We start from the raw sequence: 22,064 nt of genomic DNA on the forward strand, positions 1-22,064 counted from the left end.
AATGGATGTTTACAAGTATGTGTGTATGTATATATATATATATATATATATATATATATATATATATATATATGTATGTATATAGATATATATATATATATATATATATATATATATATATATATATATATATATATATATATACATATATGTGTATGCATATATACATATATGTGTATGTATATATATATATATATATATATATATATATACATATATATATATATATATATATATATCTACATATATATATATATATATATATATATATATACACATATATATCTCTATCTTAATATGCATATATATATATATATATATATATATATATATATATATATATATATATATATATATATATATGTATATACAATCCCAAAAACAATGAGGTGCACAGAGCCAAAAAATGGTGCACGGACTTCTTTACATACTCCACAACCATTCCAGCACTCGAAAAGTAATAAAATCCTCAACCAGCAGAAGTTTCGACTATTTATTGGCAAACCTGCCCACAAAATACACAGACCAGTGGCCGGTTTCGCTCGCAGCGTCTTCAGTGTGCAAAATATCCATGCAAGGACCCGGATTTTATACGTAAGTTGCTCGTGCCTACGCATATTTAAAGAGGCAGCAACTTTCTGTTACCTAACGGCAATTCTTCATAAAGACAACAGATACTAAACCTAAATAAAAAATAATAAACTACCAATGCAAAATAAACTAATTAATGCATTAACAATTATATAATGTAGATGACAACTTTACCTAGTGCAACTAAAATCTATACACATATTAGTGATAAACCTTTACCAATGCTAAGCCTCTACCCCTAGTCTAATCAAAACTTTAAATTTATTACCTCAATACTTAGATCAAAAAATCAAAAATTAATGATTATAAAAAGTATTGGGACCATACTCTAAGAGTATTCATATATGAATATAAATAAATGTGTGGTCATGAGGACCTATAAATTGCTATTAAATAATTACCAATGGTCATTTAAACCTGGCTTGAATAAAGTCCCCAAATTTACTATCCACCTTCTTTCCTTTTGTGTCAAAATAATATGTTTCTTATGATCACCAACATTTGATATGGCCACCATGTCTAATCCTATAAAAATAAAATGGGCAGATGCATGTGTTAACTTATGCTTGTATAAGGCGCTTCTTGTACGTTGACACTTAATATCACTTATATGTAGGGCAATTCTTTGTTTAAATGAACAAGAAGTTTGCCCCACATAAAAAGCACCACATTGACACACTGCCATATATACTAACCATGTGCTGTTGCAAGTAATAAGATAACGAATATCAAATACTCTTTTTGTATTTACCGAAGTAAAAGACTTGGTTTTGGCCATAACTTTATAACGTTTACACATTCCACAAAAAGTGTTCCCCACAGTGACTGTGCTTGTAGCTTTCTTTACTTCACCTTTCTTAAATGTTGAAAAATATTGCCCCAGATTTTTACCTCTTCTGTAACCATAATGGCATTCACTATCCACAAATCTGGTAATTGGATAGTGTGGGGGGGAGTTGAACAAGACTGGCAGTTATTTGTGGAATATCTCAATTCCAATAAATATGGTATAATTTTTTCAGGTAGTATACATATACAAGAGGTTCAATTCTTGGATGTTACAGTCGGTAAAGCTGATGACGGTTCTGTATATACTGATCTGTACAGGAAACCATTTTCCAAGAATGGATTTCTTTGTGCCAGAAGTTGTCACACCCCCCACACTATCCACAACATACCAAAGTCTCAATTCCAGAGAGCTAAGAAAATCTGCTCTTCGGATAATAAATATCAAAACCAAGCAGAGGATCTTAAATATAGATTCCATAACAGGGGATATAGTAAAAAACAAATACAACAGGCTTACACAGAAGTAACATCAATGGATAGAACTATGTTATTAATGGATAGAGAACCCAGGGATAAAAGCCAATATATGAGATTTATAACAACATATGGAAGTAACACATTCCGCATTAAAAATATATTGGCTCAGCATTGGCATATTTTAAAATCTGATGCGTTTTTTACCAGATTTGTGGATAGTGAATGCCATTATGGTTACAGAAGAGCTAAAAATCTGGGGCAATATTTTTAATCCGGGTCCTTGCATGGATATTTTGCACACTGAAGACGCTGCCAGCGAAACCGGCCACCGGTCTGTGTATTTTGTGGGCAGGTTTGCCAATAAATAGTCAAAACTTCTGCTGGTTGAGGATTTTATTACTTTTCGAGTGCTGGAATGGTTGTGGAGTATATATATATATATATATATATATATATATATATATATATATATATACATATATATAGATGTATACATATATACATATATGGATATATATATATATATATAGATATATAGATATGTAGATATATAGATATATACAAATATAGATATATATATATATATATATATATATATATATATATAGATATAGATGTATACAGATATATATGTATATATATGTATATATATATATATATATATATATATATATATATATATATATATATATATATATATACAGATATATATACATATATATACATATATCTATATATTCATATATATATATATATATATATATATATATATATATATATATATATATATATAGTGAGAGAGGGAGACACGGGGTCAGACGTATTGCAACAGGTGCCTGGTGACCAAGGCATGGACTGAACACCAGTGTTGATACTGCAGTGCCATACCCCATTCCAAAACACTTTACCCACTAACTACCAGATAGGTGGTTGCCTGCCTAACACTGAAGGTGTCAGCAGGGAACATGAGACACAGGTGGACAGTAACCTCCCCTTTGATATTCACAGTGCCAAACTAGTCTTGTAATCTGTCTACGTGGTACATGTCATCACAAACATTGTGTCATGTATGGAAATATAGGTCAGTGTTCCGTTATACTCATCACAATGCCCCATGTGGTATGTACCTCACATGACAACTACAGCAAGTGGAAAGGCCACAGACATACCTCACAAAGAGTAATACTGCCCTCAAACCCATACCCTCTGCAGACTGACTGACATAACCACAGCTACAGTGCGTTGCATACCGGCCACCCAGACGTTACCTCTGCCAAACATACATTATATGTCACACCCATAGCAGTCAGACAACCGCCATGTCAACACCTCACAATCCCACCGAGCTACACGGCCTAGGTCCCTAATCCCAGCCACCTCAGTAAACAGCACATGCTGGAGGGATAGTCTCCTATCTTCAAATATGCCATACTCTGGAGTAAATCACCCAGCATTAACAAACAAGGCTCCTCAGTAGCAGATGTTATACATACCCCTGATGATTGTCTGGGGGATAGGTAACATGCTCTGGGAATCACCTCTGTGTATCCGGTTGACAGGAGCAAGTGAAATCAAATTACATGTGTGTCAAAGGCCAGGGTAGCATATGGCTAGGCTGCTGTAGGCCCTAGGGCCAATAGCGTATTACCAACCTATGACACAATACACGCATACATGTACTCAGTGCAATACCTGCTATGTGAGGTGGAATGAGTGTGACAGTGAATGTGTGCAAGGTCTGTAACGGTGTGATAGCTTAGTGTGAGGTTGTTTCTGTCATGGTCGTTTGTGTCTTAGGTGTGAGGCCAGAGAAAGATGTGTCAGTTATTGGGATGCAGACATAGTAGAATGGCATATGTTGTGACGTAGTTCCTTGTGTACAACTGTGGTGTCCCATTGTAGGCTGAAGCAATACATGTATGCTCAGTAAGTGGTACTGCTGGTGAATCCAGCTGACATTTGAACTGTTGTACTACCTGAAGCTGTAGGCCTAAACAGCACAGTATGGTGTATGTTCGCATTCCCTGGTAACACTGTCTTGTGTGTTTCCTGTAGTCTGCACAGATTACATACCTCAGGCATAGGCATCTGTAAATAGGGGCACACAGTACTGTAAGGTAAACAGGAAATGCTCATCTGTGTCAGCATACTTTTGTGTGTTGTATGAATGTCTGATGTGTGTGTGTAATGATGCCTGTACCATGTCTGCAATCACATGTGTGTTGCAGGGTTTGCGTGTGTACCTAGCAACATGTACACTCTGTTACAGCAGTATGCCAGCTATATTAACAACTGTGCACATGTGTTAGGTAGGGGTATGGCATCAACAACTAGGGTGGGTTACTGGTTATACTGTAACTGTACTTCACATTCATTGCAAAGGATGACATATTTCTTCATGCATTAGCTTGATATGTACCCCCGTGGTGAGGCTGTGCATTGGATCCTTAACAGTGTGCCGAGTACTGGTGTATACTGGTTTGTTATATGGAGTGTGGCAGGCACTGTAAGCCAGTTGTGGGCTGAGGACTGATATGTTGTATTGAATGTGTGTATCCTCTGACAGACGAACAGATGCTGTATATGGCAGTTAACTGATATCTGTACTGTATAATGTTAAGTGTGCCACATGACTTTCTCACACATATCATTTACTTGTCTTCCAGGCTTATGGCTCATCAAAGGAATCCCTCCTACACAGCCACAGAGGAACAGGAAATCCACCACAGCCTGGTTCAGCACTATACCCTGCTGTTTCCAGGGCCAGCCAGCACCAGCATGAGCGTACTGCACTGTGGAAAGATCTTGTTCGTTGGGTAAATGACATAGGCATGCATAACTGGACATATGAGCAGGTACGCCATCACTGCAGTGATTTAATTAGACATGTCTGGTGGCGTGTGTCTGATATCCATAGACAACAGCTTGCCACAGGTGGTGAGGTGACCATACATACCCCCTCACCAGACTGGAGGAACTGCTCCTAAGTGTGGTGGATCCTGGACTACAGCAGCAACAACATCACACATGTGTCATCATGGAGGCTGGAGCCACCCAGCATGGTGACATGGAGCGTGCAGGTAACATACCCTAGCTGAAGACTACTGTTACCTGTATTGTTAGATTATGCATATGTGAGATGTGTTCTGTGTTTAGCAGTTGTGCTGCCTATTGTGTGCAATACTGATATTTTGAATAGTATCCATACACCTATGCCTGTTGTTCTACTGTAGTTTAGCACACTCACAGTAGCAATGCCACAGTTGTGGCCACTGACAAACTGTGTCATATTCTTGTAGGTCCCTCTGGTGTGACAGCAGGGCAGACGATACATGCTGGTGAGTGTGTTAACACTTTAAAATTGGTATTGAAATGTGCATGTTATAGGTGAGGTGTAGGCCATGTACACATAACACACCTATGCATAAGGCATGCTGTGCATGTTTGCTGCAAGACGTTAAACATCTCAGTAAAGTCAGTAGCTGCCTCAGTCACATGCAATGCACAGAGCACCAGACACAAATGTGGCAACACTGTACTGCACATTGGATAGGCATAGTTGACACACATGTACACAATAGAACACGTTTGTCATACACAGTACACCTCAACATGCTACACATAGTGTAACCAGACACCCACTGCCAGGTCACACTGCAGTATCCCACATGTCATCCACACACCACACATAATATACCTGAGGGGTAGGGGCCTAGCATGGGGCTGTGCAACACTCTTCAACACATAACACAGTCATGTTAGGCAATGCTCCCTATTTGGCACCTCACACACCCTTGTGCAACGTGGCTGTGTAATTGTAAACTTAGCCACGGCACTGGGGTTCAGGTACAGCATGCTAGGCGGTGGTCTAGCACACTTTAGTGGCCTTGAGTGACCACATGATGCATGATGATGATGGCTAATGGTACTACACCCCATACAGTTACAGTGACCACAGTACTACACATAGCTGTCATTGCTTTGCACCTCCATGTTGTGTGTGTGCACACATATGCATCAATACACATTATGCATAGCAGGTTGTGTGTGTGCAGACATATGCAACTATACACAATATGCATAGCAGTCGCATTCTGTACAAAGTGACACATATTTGTCCTGGAATGATATTGGGTATACAGGTCACATGACACACATTGGGTATGAGTGATGTTGAATGTTGCAGTCATGTACCATGCAATGTCATGGCTGGCACTGGCATATCTGGAATATCACCATAACCACTGTACAATGGCCATGTCCAGGATTGGTATTCCATCACGTATACATGCACCACTTATCCCATGTGTTTACATAGTATACATGTGCTACACCTGTGCCCACAATTATCTGCTACAGACACAGACACTGCATTCAGACATGTAAATCCATGTGACACACAGATAACACATGCAGCCATGGTATGTATACCTGTGAGTGATGGTGCACAGGACATTGCAGAGCTTATAATACTTGCACAGAAATGTTGTGTCCTTGTACACATTGTGTTCCAGGGTGTAGGCAATCACTGAACATGTACACACATGCACCACAGCCATGTACATTGTCATTAACTATGTCTGTCTACACTCACACTGCATGGACTTGATCAACACATATTCTGCATGCTGACACGTGTGACATGACTGTTTGCCTTGTGATACTGTCACCCACCTTCAACCATTATTGAGTATGTTTTGGATTGCTGTTGTGTGTGTGTATCTGCTGTAGTGAGGAGTGTACATGTGTTCCTGTGTGCATGTGTGCATGTGTTCATGTGTGCATGTGTCCATGTGTCCATGTGTGCATGTGCAGACCGTAAAGTGTGTTTCCTGTCTTCCTCTCACAGGTGCTGAGTTAGGGGTTGGCGAAAGCAGCAGGTGACCTGAAGCCACTGCCACGAATAGTTGTGATGATGACACATGTATTTTGGCACAGGGAGATTTGACAGGGTCTGTCGTTAGTCCGCAAATTGACAGTACACAGCGTTCAACCCCATCTATACACACACTCATACTGTCAATACATCCCTCACCACCAATGGCCATAAGCGAGGGACAGCATACAGTTGGCATTGACCAGGAGAGTGTGGTACCCATGGCACTTGCATCCCCTCACAGCAGCCATAGCCGTAGACCCAGAATGGTACCACATAGGTGGAGGTCCAGGGTTTCTCGGGGGAGCACCACTGGTCGTATTGCCCCTGGCAGGCGTGCCCTCACAGGTCTTATGACAACCAGTATGTTCCAGGATGTAATGCAGGCTCAGGCACGTATGGAACGGTACACCAGGCAGGGACTTAGGGCACAGAGGGCACATTACACAGCTATCAATGACAGCATCCGTGACCTTGCCGGTGCCACCCGGACTTACACCGAGGTCATTGATAGACATTGGTGTGAGACAATAGATGCCCTCCACAACATGTCTTCCTTGAGTTAGGACCGTGTGGGACGGTTGTGACGTTGACGTGGACGCATGCCAGCAACAGCAACAGCTGACAGTGGTCGCAGACGGCCCACAGTTCACAGCTGCTCCCGTAGTGGCAGTACCAGCCCCAGCAATGATGGGGCTGGCCTGTCCATTGACCATCTCAGTAGACCACGTGCACATGGCTCTGGCCAGTCCCAGCATGGACATGGGTCCAGTCATCATACCTCTGCCTCTGATGACAGTACCAGTCAGGGCTGGTACCCGATACTGTCCGTAGCACCACTTCCAACACAGGTATTGTGTCTGTGGCCAGAGACAGTGATCTGTACAGCCTAGCAGGTACAGTCTGTGGCTGTCCCACAAACTACCGTATATGGCAGCCACATGGTGGAGCTGTGTGCATGCAGACACACACACATTAAGCAAACAACTAGGGCTCACACATACACACACACATTACATCAACATTGGTCCATGCTGCACTGTTGTCCCTCACACACACATACACACACACACACACACACACACACACACACACACACACACACGCAGACATGTCGATTGGATGGGTCAATGTCAGGCTCTGGCAAACAACAAAACGCCTTGTGCATATGATGATACCTGTGCCACCTCCTGTCATCTGCATTATTGACAATGGAGGGACAGGCTAACATGGTGCTGATGCACAGGGTGACACTATAGCAGTGTAGCAATAATAGCAAGTTGTCAACAAGGAAGTGTAACTACATCCTTGTAGGTATATCTGAGCAGACATTATGCATCAAAGCTCTGATTGTCAATGTAGCATTGTTTATACCACTGTTAGGTCTGAGTATGTATTATCCACCCGTGTGCCACTTGGCTGAAGTGTAATGTGTTGCCATCATGTGTTAGTGAGTGGACAGTACGTGTGTGATGTGTGCAGTACAGATTAGCAAGTGTACATCTGTGAACATGGTGGGTGCGCACTGTCTGGATGTACGTGCATAGTGGACACACGGGACGTGTGGCATACCCTGTCGTACACATTGTTAACATCTCATAGCATCTTTCAGTGGCCAGTATGCATTCTACTACAGTTATGTACTAACATGGGTAGACATGTGTATGACATGGGTTGACACTATGCTGTGGGTGATACCGTTAATATCTGTCAATGATTTGTGGTCTGGTAGTATACACAACCTCAACAGCATGACTATAAGCAATCATTGGATGATGTCCTGACAAATGATACAGTAGTAGGGAACCCAGTATCAATTGGATCCTTCTGGTGCTACACTATAACACTAACCAGTGGTAATGAACGCCACCCATTACTGTGACCACACCTGTTTGTCATATAGCCTCCTTAGGTAAATGCAGACACACTAGGGATGTGTCCATCCAAATCTGGAAATGCATGGATTGGCCTACAATGCATTCCCTGGATGGGACGCATATCCTACACAAAGGTATCATACAGACAGATACCTGTTGTCTGATACATGCTGTATAGCAGTAAGCCGACTATGGCATAGTAATCATCATGTACTATACATACTATCCCATCAGTACCACACAGGTGGTAGCCCTCAACATGTATGTTGGGTACCATTGTGTACATACAGACCCATGTTATGTCATGTGTCCCTTGGTATCCACATATCCATAGGTATTGTGGAGTCCCAAGGTGTATCACATAAGACATTAGAGGCCTGAATGCATATCCACAAGGCAGTCTTACACCTATAAAGACTGTCCATTCTTGGCAGACTTTGTTGTGTATGACCATGTCTGACATAGACCCCAGGCATATACCCTCACTCACACTACTCTTAAGTAACTGTCATGGGTGTGTGCCACAGAACACGACAGTGGATGGCCTTGTCACATACATACATATGTGACCTATGATCTGAGAAGCAGCGGCACAACCCGTCAATAGAAACAAATGTATTCATGTAGTATGCAGGCTTCACACCTATGTACTGATTGAGAGGGCATGTACACATATATATTTGCCACGCAGATACCTGATGTGTGCAATACACTTACTGTTGTAATCATACTATGTCATACCATAGTAAAAGCAAAACCCACACTGCATTGACATACACACAGTCAGCATTTGCAGGATTCAAACCTCTACCCAGCTATGCTATGATATTAGAGAGAGAGAGAGAGATGCATTAACACAGTGCACTATTTGCTTTACTGGCTGATTTTTCTTCTCCGGTTGTATTTGTAGGATGGTGACATCATCAGTCTTTTCAAAGAGGAATGTACCTCTTTTAGTGAGTTTTCCCATTCTCTAAAAAGGGGACACCTCTCAAAGGAAACTGCACACATACACCCCCCCCCCACACACTCACTGTTTTCAAGATTCAAACCCCTACCTAACTATGTTATGATACTAAAAAAAGATGCATTAACATGGCACGCTATTTGCGTTACTGGCTGGTTTCACTTCTCCGGCTGTGTTTGTAGGATAGTGACATCATCAGACTGGACATGGTGATGTGTGTACACTTTGTTTTATGCCATTCCAGGAATGGTCCATGTGGGTCAGCAGGTGTCAACAGCTTGCACAAGACCTCAGAATCCTTACCTTGTGTAATCTATCTGTGGACACATTGACATTCCGTCATATGTCAACACATATTTATGCACAGCATGTTGGTTTTGTGGATACTACATGTGTCTGGGATGTTGATAAAGGGCTATTCAAAGTCTATGTGACACATGTGTAGATGTGTTCATTGATGTATGTCCTGGGTGGCTGCCTTGCAAACAGTGTAGCATGTTTGGGAACCATGATCCACACATGAACATACCACGGTTGGTAGGGTTATGTGTATGTCAGCTTCCAATAGCTCTGTTTATGACTGCAACCATGATGGACTCCATGACCTTGCAGATCAGACTTCATAGGCGTACTGGACTTGACATCCCATGGTGTGTTGCGCACCAACACTTGTAGGGAGTGCCATATGTAGCTGTGACACATTCAATGGTTTCACATCCTGTGTAGGGGGTGAGGCTCAGCTGACTGTTCAGGTGCATGATCTGTTTGTTCTGTAGTTTGTGCATGACACATATTGAGATTCAATGTATTCCACTTGCTGCCATGCTTTTGGCAGTGGGGGTAGCTGCTCATCCATTCTACATGTGATACCTCCTGGTATGATGATGTGGACTATTGTCAGTGGGAGATGGGTATGTACATATGGGCCTGTCTGTCATGATGTCGGCATTGTCACTCAGGTACAGTTGGCCCTGACTCAGGACATATATGGGTGTACATTGCTATTTATGACATAGCTGAAGGAGGTGTCATGATTCAGTCTGGACTCCTTCTCAACTACTCTTTACAAAACACCAACGAACATGAGCACTAATCCCTGTTATACTCTTTTACATGCTTAACACCCTACTGATCCTTTGTGATCAGGCTACAGAGTATGTCATGATAATATCCTGGCATGTCCAGGGGTCGGTGTTGTGTGTACTCTTAAGTCCAGCTGGTGGATATTGTGATATTGACACAATGTCACATCTGCCTCATGTACACAGACAACCCTCTCCTCCTCCCGACAAACTCAGATATATGTGTGAGATGAACCTATATAGACATACAGGGTGCTGAACTCTCTCGACCCATGACTGGCACAGTCTATCAGGTGGTGAAGGTAACCACACACACCACATATCAGTCTCACATATCCTCTAGCAACAGCACTCAAACCACATTATCACACATAAACATACTCGGATGCTGTAAATTTACTCTGCCTAAGCAGCAGAGACCACCAAAGCAGACACACACACACCTGCTACCCCAATACAATACCCACATATCACATAGTTCACAATGTCAGTGTGCCACACAGTCACTGCCCTTCGGGCTAAACAACACACCTAATACACTTGTAATAGGCGACACTTATTGTCAGACACACTGACGTACCACTCACCAGCCCTAACAAGGGAATAGTCGCTTTGGGCTCTCTGTTGGGTGCCAGGATCTGCCGCATAACACAGGCAGTCAGGTCACTCCAAAGCAAGTACAGGACTGGCACCATCATTGTCCATGCTGGTGTGTATAACCTCAGACATTACTCCCTGGACCACATGACATGATACATGGAGGAACACTCTGATCATGTAGCCCAGGCAAGTATGACCCTGACCTTGTCTAGCATCTTACACCCACCAATTATGATGTCACAGTATACGGGCACACATATCACATTTAACAGTTGCCTAACATATTTGTTTAATTCATAGGGGATACAGTGTCTGTCAGCCTATGGTGACATGCTCAACATGCCACGTAGCTTCACTATGGACAGCTTGCACCTGTCACCTTTGGACTTCGGAATGCTGGCTAACGCTCTTGCTACCACCATAGTGCCTTTTTTAAGCAGGGCTCAGAAGACAAACACACCTCCATAGACATTACAGGTTAAATGAAACTAAGGGTAATGCTGCTCAACAACAGTTGTGTTAACCTCATATTGCAGCCACTGAGGACTCTCCTCAGTATGGAGGATAGAAATATCTGTGCACTGACAGATGCCTAGTTCAGGTTTGCTTATGCACACCAGCACTACCAGGCTATGTTTCATACCATGCTGTCTGACAACAAGACTTGGAACAGACAACACAACTAGGGGGAGTATCCATATACATCACAGATACACACACCTCCGGGTTAGTAGCACTGCACAAAGCATCACAGACCATACATATACAACTACCATTGTGCAATACTGCCTTTCAGTTTGTTGCCTGCTACAGAACACACTCCCAAACTCACGGACCACTCTCGGCTTTCGTGGGAACTATGGAGAATATGAAGGTCTCCACAAACACCATTATATTGTGTGTCTTTATATACACAAATATTGACTGGGGATACTACTCAAGGCCCGCCACCCTCACCCAACAGTTGCTACAATTTGTAGACTCATATGCTATGGCACAACCAATCAGCACAGCTACAAGGGGGAATACATATTGGACCTGATCATCACCAACATGGGGACTCTATGTTCCACACCAGCGATATACCCCTCATTGGTAAGGTCAGAACATACATGTATCTCACTGGACATACATATATCCTCCACACACCCATCCTGGGTAATCTTGGTGAACTTCTCATGAGCCAACGTCTCACGTCACCGAAGCAAGGTGGTATCCTTCAGAGATCCTGAGACAGTGGCAAATACGGTTCACACTGCTGCATCCTTTACATCCACATTCTATGGACACCTAGTGGACTGCATGGATTGTGCTATTCCAAATAACAACAGGACTCACTACTCCAATGGCAGGGGACCTGTGTGGTAGGCCCCAGCCATTAATAAGCTGTACAACATCAGGAGGAAGCTACTACATGATAGAGCACAATCCCAGACTTGGAAGGCATCTGTGATCTGTACTAGCAGACAGCTACAATCACTCATGAACTTTTCTAAGGGCCGCTTCTACCAGACAATTGCAACAGACATGTAGGACTATCACACAGCCTTCTTCAGTTATGTCAGGAACCTGGGTGGACACTCACTGATATGCTGTGAGTTAATGCATACTGACTAAACCTACCCTGAACCCACTGGCATTGCCAACATCCTGGCAAACAGATTCAGTGCAGATGTCTCCCACCCATCCCCCCTAAGGAGCAACTATCCATCCCAACAGAGTATAACCTCCCTGACATCACACAGTAACAGGTGAGTGCTGCCCTCCCCAAAGCGTACATCACAGTATCAATCTGACCAGACGGTGTCCCAGCCTGCATCTTACATGAGCATCATGACAGACGCAACCCTCACATTACATCACTGTTCAATATCAGAGTTACCACAGGATATGTACCCAAGGAATGGCGTACAGAAACAGTGGTCCCGCTCCACACAGTTGGTGCCACAATGGACCACAGACAATATTGCCCTATAAGCCTAAGTAGCCTGTTCTGCAAAGCTATGGAGCGTATTGTCATGGGACTCATACACATAGACATCGGGAACCTATAGACACTGTGTCCTACACATTTCAGCGTTGTTGAGGGCAGATCTTGCCTCTTGAAACTGTTTGTATTTTTTAAATGGCTAACAGGTCCATTGACACAGGGACGGCTGTCCACACAGCCTACCTGAACCCTACAAAACTCTTCAACACAATAACCCACTTGTCCATTATGAATAGGCTCACCAGCGTCGATATGGACATATATCTCACACGATGGATTGATACCTGGATCAGGGATAGCACCCACATGGTCAGAATTGCAGGTGCCTTGTCTAACTATACACCAGTTACACATGGCATCCCACACAGCTCGGTCCTGGGACCTCTCTTGTTCAGTATATATTTGTTTGACATACAGGCTACCACAGGGGGAATATGGCTGAACATGTTTGCACTTGACTGCAAACTGGGTGTCATGATCAACTCTCCAGCTGCCGCATGCATACTCAAACAGGGTCTCACAGAGATGGATGACTGGTGCCTGAGCCATGGCCTACAGCTAAATGCCATTAGTTGCATAGTCATCCCCTTTGGGAATAACAACATGCCCACACATTACCACATAGGTAGTACTCCATTACATACTGTAGGAGTTGTTAGGGGTTTGGGGACATGACTTGTTCGTACTGCCGCCTTTGACATTCACGTTGCCAAAGTGGTTGGCCACACCTTCTATGTGGGCCACCTTATCCTATATGGTTTCACATCTAGATCGAGTGAGGTCATTGTGCCCCTATACTCATCACATCCATGCTTGGTTACAATGCCACATTTGGGGTGTACCTTACCTGACACATGCAGCAACTGCACTGGCCACGGACGTTCCTCACCAAGCAGATCTAGGGACTCACACAGATGCCTTGCACAGTTCAGATGCAGTAACTCCAGCTCTACTCAGTTGCTTACCACCTACTCGGATATGATGTGTGCCTGTTGTTTACAGATATACCCAACCCAGAATTGCTGGACATGCTCCACCTCAGGATATCCGACTCCCTTGGAGCTACACACTCCAGGGACATATACCTCAGCACAGATGTTAATAGGACACTGTGGTGGGACAGATTCTTATCCCAGAGGCTCCACTCACTCCAGAATGTAATCCAAGTTTCACATAGGCAGAGCCACCCACTGACCACCCACTGGAGACATCTTGATGACTGTATGGGTGATTGTATGTTTACCCCTGGGATATCTTCTGTGTCCCTGCTAGACAGAGACACACTAGCCTAAACGTACATGGGCTATCTTGTGTGACCTACTATTAACACACACAGTGTAGTAATCTGACAGGGTTGCGAATGCCAAACACACTCTGGCTAGGCTTGTACATGCCCTAGGGCAGATAGCCTAGTATCGACCTCTGAACCTATGCTAATGTTCAAGATGCACAGTGTTTATTGCTGATACTGTTTGCAGGTCTTTATCATCTTTGCTTTACCAGTTTCTGTGAACAACTTCGGTATCTGCAGAACATATTTGATTATGACAGGGTTCCACTATATTAGAGATGTGTCTATTGTCATATGACTGTGTGCACAGGGCGGAATACTGTATAGTGACAGGTTCCTGGGTTAACACATGCAACTGCCAGATATGCATGGCCCACTGCTGTACTCAGACATGGCCTAAGTGTGTGAGCATGCCCAGTTCTTCCATTCCGTGTTTTGGTGCCTGACATTTGTCTCATTTATTCAAGTGTGTGAGCATGCCCAGTGTGAGCTTTCAGTATGTTGCTATCTGAGGTCCACTACATTGGTTGATGTGTGCGAACATGACCGATATTAACATTTATACTGTGTGTGTTGGAAGTCAGGTTCTGTTCTCACTGCAGGACTCACCTTTGTGTCATAACTCCACAAGGATTATGCTGTGCCTGCAGGGTTTCCATGAAATACTTTATTTATTTATTTATTTATTTTATTTTATTTTACATTTGTTGACCGGGAAAGTCCGACTGGACACATGTCCATTTTCAGCGGAGGCCCGGGGAGAAAAGCTCCAATAGTACATAGTAGGTTACAAAAAGTTCCAATAGTACATAGTAGGTTACAACAATGTTTGACAGCTAACATACGATTGTAGTTATGCACTAAATACCCAGGGAAGAAAAAAGTTACATTAGTATGTACAATAACAATTATAAAGAGAAAAACAAAGCATCATATAGTTAGTATACACAGGTAAGAAAAAGTTACATTAGGATGTACAGTGAACAATTATTATAAGAAACAAACCTACAAGTAGTTAGTTTCAGGGGGAGAGTAGATGGCTTGAGGCCTAGGAGGATAGTAATTTCACTGAGGAGGTTGAGGGGAGCTATGGGTTAGTCTGGATTAGAACATTGGCAAAGCCAGTGGGATTTGAAGTGGTGGGAGAGGCCATTTCTGAAAGTATTTAGGGAGGTTGATTCGGTGAGACTAGGTGGAAGAGAGTTCCATATTTTACCCACTGTGTTTGAAAACAGAGAGTCACCTCCTGAGTTACAGGATTTGATTGTCTGTGCGAGTAATCTGTGAGATGATCTTAGTCTATTTAGGTTGGTATAAGGGGTAATTATTCCAGACAGGCCGGGAGTGTTTTCAGGTTGAGAGAGTATTTTGTAAGCAATAATAAGTTGCTTCTGTAGAAGTAGGTTTGGTAGTTCTATCCAACCTAGGTTCTGAAGATTAGTACAGTGATGGGTTTTGTAGGGCAGGCCTGTGGCAAATCTTGCAATATGATTATAACAACAAGAGAGTTTAGATAGATCCGATTTGTTGGGATTTGTAAGTATGGGGAGGCATACAAGAGGGTAGAAAGGAGATGGGTGCGAGCAATGGCAACTTTAGCCGTGGGAGTCAGAAAAGATTTTATTCTATAAAGGGACCCCAGTTTCTTATTAACAGTTTTGATAGTTTGGTTGATGTGCACATCAAATCTGAGTTTGTTGTCAATGGTAACCCCTAATAGCTTGGTATGAGGGTCGGGGTGATGGTGGTTCCATTGTTGGATTGTACACAAAGGGAAAAGTTGGTGTTTTATGGGTAGGATGGAAGAGTAGCATTTTCGTTTTTTGGATTAAGGATCAGTTGGCGTTCTGATAACCAATTCTCAACTGCAGTGAAACAGTCTTGAGTTTTGGATAATAGAATAGTTGGGGATCTATCTGAGCAAATTAAAGTCGAGTCATCAGCATATTGAATACATGTAGACTCTGGGATGACTTTGTTAAGATCATTAATAAAGATGGAAAATAGAAGAGGGCCAAGTATGGAACCTTGGGGACTCCTATGGTGTTGGGTATGAGGTCGGAGAGCTTGCTTTGCCAGAGCACAGCTTGTTGCCTATCAGAAAGATAGGCATGAAACCAGTCTAGGGTTTTGTTATCTAGATAGAGAGTTTTTAGGGTTGCATGCAAGAGTTTGTGGTTGACCATATCAAAAGCTTGTGATAGGTCCAAGAAGAGGGCTGAAGAAATTTTTTGTCATTCGGTTAAGATTGATAGTGTTTGTGAAAGAGAGGAGAGCGGTAGTAGTGCTATGTTTGGGCCTGAAGCCATGCTGGGAGTTGGTTAGCAGGTTTTCCTGAGTTAGGTAGTGGATGAGTTGTTTGTGAATACTTTTTCCATGATTTTGCCAGTGGTGACAAAATGGCTATTGGTCTGTAGTTTGAGAGGTCAGTGGATGAGCCACCTTTATGGAGGGGATGACATGGGAGATTTTCCATATGGAGGATTGTGGATTCAGTTATGGTCCGATTAATTAAGATTGAGATGGGATAGGCTATAACATCCGCAGCTTTTGTAGAAAGTCTGCTGGAAGTAGGTCTGCCGCGAGAGTGGTTGGCTTTAGTTTCCTTAGTAAGGATCGGATGTATGCAGTAGGGACAGGTTGTAGGTTGAATAACGGCGTGGTCTTCTGGGTGGGACTTGTGGTTAGGGAGCAGGGGCTACTTGTTGGTTGGCTAAGGATTTGATCACATCGATGAAGAAGGTATTAAAGGATGTGGCCACTTCATCTGGGTTTTCATAGTTAGGTTTGCTGGTGTGGGGTGGAGGACCTGCCTGGATGGAGAAGTTTGTTTATTCCTGTCCAAAACTTTTGGGGTTGTTTTGATGTTTATGTTGTAGTTGGAAATAGTAGTTCTTTTTGTCCATTAAGATAGATTTTTTGTGTCATTTCTTAGTTTTGGAAGTTGGTACGGTCTAGGGGTGTCTTGGTAGTACGCCATTTATTCCATGCTTTGTTTCTAGCTTTGATTTTGGCTGTGGAGTCTTTTGATAGCCATGGTGCTATGAGAGCTTTTGTTTTGATTAACCGTTTGGGGCATGTGTGTCAAGTATGTTTAGAAATGTGGAGTTAAATTTTATTACAGCTTCTTCTAGTGGGAGGTGTTTTAGGATTGACCAGTTACAGGACTGCAGCTCATTTGAATCTAGTGATGTCAAAATGTTTGGTGCTTCTAACAGTCCTGAGTACAGGAGGTGGCAGCTACCACTTTGCTTTTACCATATAAGTAATGAGGTGATCACTGAGCTCATTAGTAATAGTCCCAGATTTATAAGTTCGGGTTTATGGTTAGTGAGTATCCAGTCTAGGATACTTTCTTTTTTGTTGCTGCCAATTCTAGTAGAGGTGGTAATATTTTGTGAGAAGCCATGGAGATTGATATTGGTTGGGTCTGTCTCTGACACACATTGATTCCAGTCAATGTTGACATCTCCCAGAATTATGGTTTCTTGTGGGAAGTTATTTGTCAGCCAACTTAGAGTGTTCTCAAGAGTGTCAGAGTTGTTCCCAGGGGAATATAGATTACGATTAGGTTAATACTTTTTCTTTATTTAGTTGTAGTTTTAGGGTTGTTAATTCTCGTTGGGTATTTCGGTGGCTGAGTGGGGTGTAGGGTAACGTTGAGTGTGCTTTTGAAGAGCACAGCAGTACCACCACCTCTTTTTGAGGCGATCGGTCCTGTATATGTTGTAGCCAGGTGGCAGGATTTCGTTATCTTTGGTCTCTGGTTTGAGCCAGGTTTCTGTGAGACACATAATGTCAGGGAGGTAAGTTGCTAAAAGAGCATGTAGATTATGAATTTTATTATTTAGGCTTCTAATATTAAGGTGGCAAATAAGAAGGAGTCAGGAGGTCTTGGAAACAAGGATGTTTTATTTGCACTGTCATTTGATGGAGGGCCTGGGTTTGGATGTATGTCTCCATCTATATTTATGTTTTTCTAAGATACATTATTAGCTTCATCAGTTTATGTAGTAGTTTATCTATGTTTTGGACTTGGGGTAGATTATGTTTGGTTTATAGGAGTAGTGGAAGTGAGTAAGCGGTGTTTTGTTGATTAGGTAGTGAGTAGGGTGATTAGTGTTGATCAGAAATGTGGGAGTACTAGTTTGGTACTTTGGATAATGAAAACCTGGGTGTGTCTGGGACTCGTATATAGTTAGCAGGTATAGTGTGATAAGAATTGGTAGGGTGAGAGTTACAGTTTTTGGGCTGGTATAGTGATATGGGGTGTTAAGGACTTCATACTGTTGCTTGATTGGTTATAAGATAGTTAGTGTAGGTGGTTTGGTATTGGTTGGGGAGGCGGTGGGGAGTGAGGCAGTGTGATTTGTGAGCCTAGTGGACTTGGAGGCAGTGAAAGAGGTGGGCCAAGAGTTTTGAGTGGCTAGAGATAAAGGAGGGTGTGGTTAGTTAAGTATAAATATAGGGGTACTGGGGGCAGGTGGAATACGGGGCAGGGTGGGCGGAGCGAGCCGAAGCGAGGGCGAGGTTAATCCACTCCACACAGAGCAAGTCCAGGTAATACACTAGTAGATGTTTTTCCTTGCTACAGGACTCTACAAGTGAAGCATAATAGTAGCTGCACTTTTGCTTATAGTTTGGGACTAGCTCCTCTGTTTTACTCAGAATTCACACTAATTTTCCAAGTAAGTGAGGAGAAGATACTGTTGTTTGCGTCTTACTGCTGTGTGTGAAACCCAGTTCGCAAGCTAGTTTAGGGATACTTTACAATGTAAAATACATTAGTAGCTTTCATTTTAGTAGGATATTGACCTTGTAGATGAAAGTGTTTGGTAGATAGTATAGTTCTGGGCTGTTGGTAGATAGTTTAGTTCTGAGCTGTTCTACACTTTAGGTATCGCTTTCTTCCTTAGCGCGATATTGAGAGGGAGGTCGGGGTAGATTACAGGACAGTACCTGAACAAATAAAAAGAAAAACATTCAGCTTGCTTTTACAGTTATTAATTGCAAAGCTATAAAGTAGAGTTAGGGTACAGGTTTCAATGCAGTTTGTATGTAACAGAGCCTAGAGCAGGGGATTGAACTCCCTTTTAAACTTAATTGCAATCCAACAAGTATATAAAGATCTGTTAGTAAGCTGAGCCAACAGGTTAATGGAACAAACAGTCGTTTTGAGTTGACTCACTCTATCATTCAGGATAAATGCAACACATTTTAGACTTCATTATTGCCCTGAAAAGACCAGTCGCTAATAATTGAGCAGTTTGGTTACAAAGGACACTTCGCTATTTTTGCTTAGTTATTCCTAATACTGAAACACATCAATGTCCTTAAACACAGCAGTCGCTGATAGTGTCCTCTTTCAATTTAACATAGTAATTCAAATATAACTGTTTAAAGTAGTCAAAACAAACAATTCACAGGCCTTTACCTAGCAGGTGACGCTACTAGTGGGTACACGCTACCTCTGAGTGAGTAACTGCGTGAGAAGGTAGCGAGACGCTGAATACAGTTTGTGAGCTAAATTATTCTACAGTGTGGTCGTAGCTGTAAGAGCTACACTTAGATCACATTTATAACTGAACCATCTGTTAGAATTACACTTTAGGATGCGCTGTAATTTATAATTATAAATACATTGGTTTTATGTGATGTTACATACCCCTGAGATGCGCCTACAAACTTAGATTGCAACACAGCAGTAAATGACTAAAAATGGCGGGCTCTTAGGGAGTTATGATACCTCGCATTCGTCATAGGCAGGGGGTGGGGGTTAATCCCACTCCACACAGAGCAAGTCCAGGTAATACACTAGTAGATGTTTTTTCCTTGCTACAGGGCTCTACAAGTGAAGCATAATAGTAGCTGCACTTTTGCTTATAGTTTGGGACTAGCTCCTCTGTTTTACTCAGAATTCACACTAATTTTCCAAGTAAGTGAGGAGAAGATACTGTTGTTTGCGTCTTACTGCTGTGTGTGAAACCCAGTTCGCAAGCTAGTTTAGGGATACTTTACAATGTAAAATACATTAGTAGCTTTCATTTTAGTAGGATATTGACCTTGTAGATGAAAGTGTTTGGTAGATAGTATAGTTCTGGGCTGTTGGTAGATAGTTTAGTTCTGAGCTGTTCTACACTTTAGGTATCGCTTTCTTCCTTAGCGCGATATTGAGAGGGAGGTCGGGGTAGATTACAGGACAGTACCTTGTAGATGAAAGTGTTTGGTAGATAGTACAGTTCTGGGCTGTTGGTAGATAGTTTAGTTCTGAGCTGTTCTACACTTTAGGTATCACTTTCTTCCTTAGCGCGATATTGAGAGGGAGGTCGGGGTAGATTACAGGACAGTACCTCGTTGTCGCGTAGTCCTTCTCAATGACCTTTGCGTACTGTATGCTTAGTATAAAAACACACACTTCTTTGCATAGACTTATCAAAATTCCTTCACACAGGTTGACTGCTGCAATACTGTCATGGTTTAGTGGTTCAGTACTTTGGCTATAGTGCACAGTATCCTGGGTTTGAGGCCCATCACTGCTTTATATTTTCATACTGAGCAGACCAGACTGCTTAAGGGCCCGTTAAGCAAATATGAGCATGTTGGCTTTTGTTCAGCTATGCCCTACTTAGACCAGGCTTGTCTGACATTGCTCAATATTCACCAACATTGCTGGACGTTGCCCAATATTACTGAACATTGACCACAGTTGTGCTAGTTGGTGTCTGCGATTTTGTTTGCATACACTACATGGTGGTAAATGCTGTTTAGCACTGCTTTATATTGCTTAACACATGGCAATCATGCCTTAGGTGGTGCTGCAGGGCCGCCTATGTCGGATGCATATACTACACTCCCTGTACATGTTTGAAAGCAGATAGTGTCAACTTAGGCATCCCTTTTACTATATGTGTGAGTCGGAGAGAGGTATCATTTTCCAGAGTTCCTACTGAGCCAGTGTATGTGCTATGCGTTGCCTCTTTGCCAAGGCCAAAGCATACTGGGTACTCCTCCTTCTGCCTACTGGGGCAGGCTCAGGTTGTTCCTCCTCTGAGTCACACTCTGCCTGCGATGGCCTTGGCAATGGTGGGGGGCTGATTGGCCCAGGCCAATGTTGGTCCTGCTGCAGCTGTTTTTGCAGGATCATATTATGTAGCATAGGACATACCATGACAATTTGGGTACATGTAGTTGGTGAGTACTGCAAGGCTCCACCAGATGTGTCCAGGCACCGGAACCGTGACTTGAGCAGCCCAAACACATGCTCTATTACATTACGTGTTTGTGCATGTGCCTCATTATGGCATTCCTGTTCAGGTGTGTGTGCGTTTCTGATGGGTGTCATCAGCCACGGCTCCAGTGCATAGCCAGCATCCACCACTAGGTGACCATGTGGGATGTCCCCATTGGCAAATGTCTGGTACAGCTGCGTCAGATGCCAGATATGGGAATCATGGTAGCTTCCAGGGCAGCCTGCACACACATTCAGTATTATGCCCTGGGCATCACACATGACCTGGCAGTTGA

This window comes from Protopterus annectens, chromosome 5.part1 (genome assembly GCF_019279795.1).
Source record: "Protopterus annectens isolate FY-2018-M chromosome 5.part1, PAN1.0, whole genome shotgun sequence".
In the NCBI taxonomy this organism is placed as follows: Eukaryota; Metazoa; Chordata; order Ceratodontiformes; family Protopteridae; genus Protopterus; species Protopterus annectens.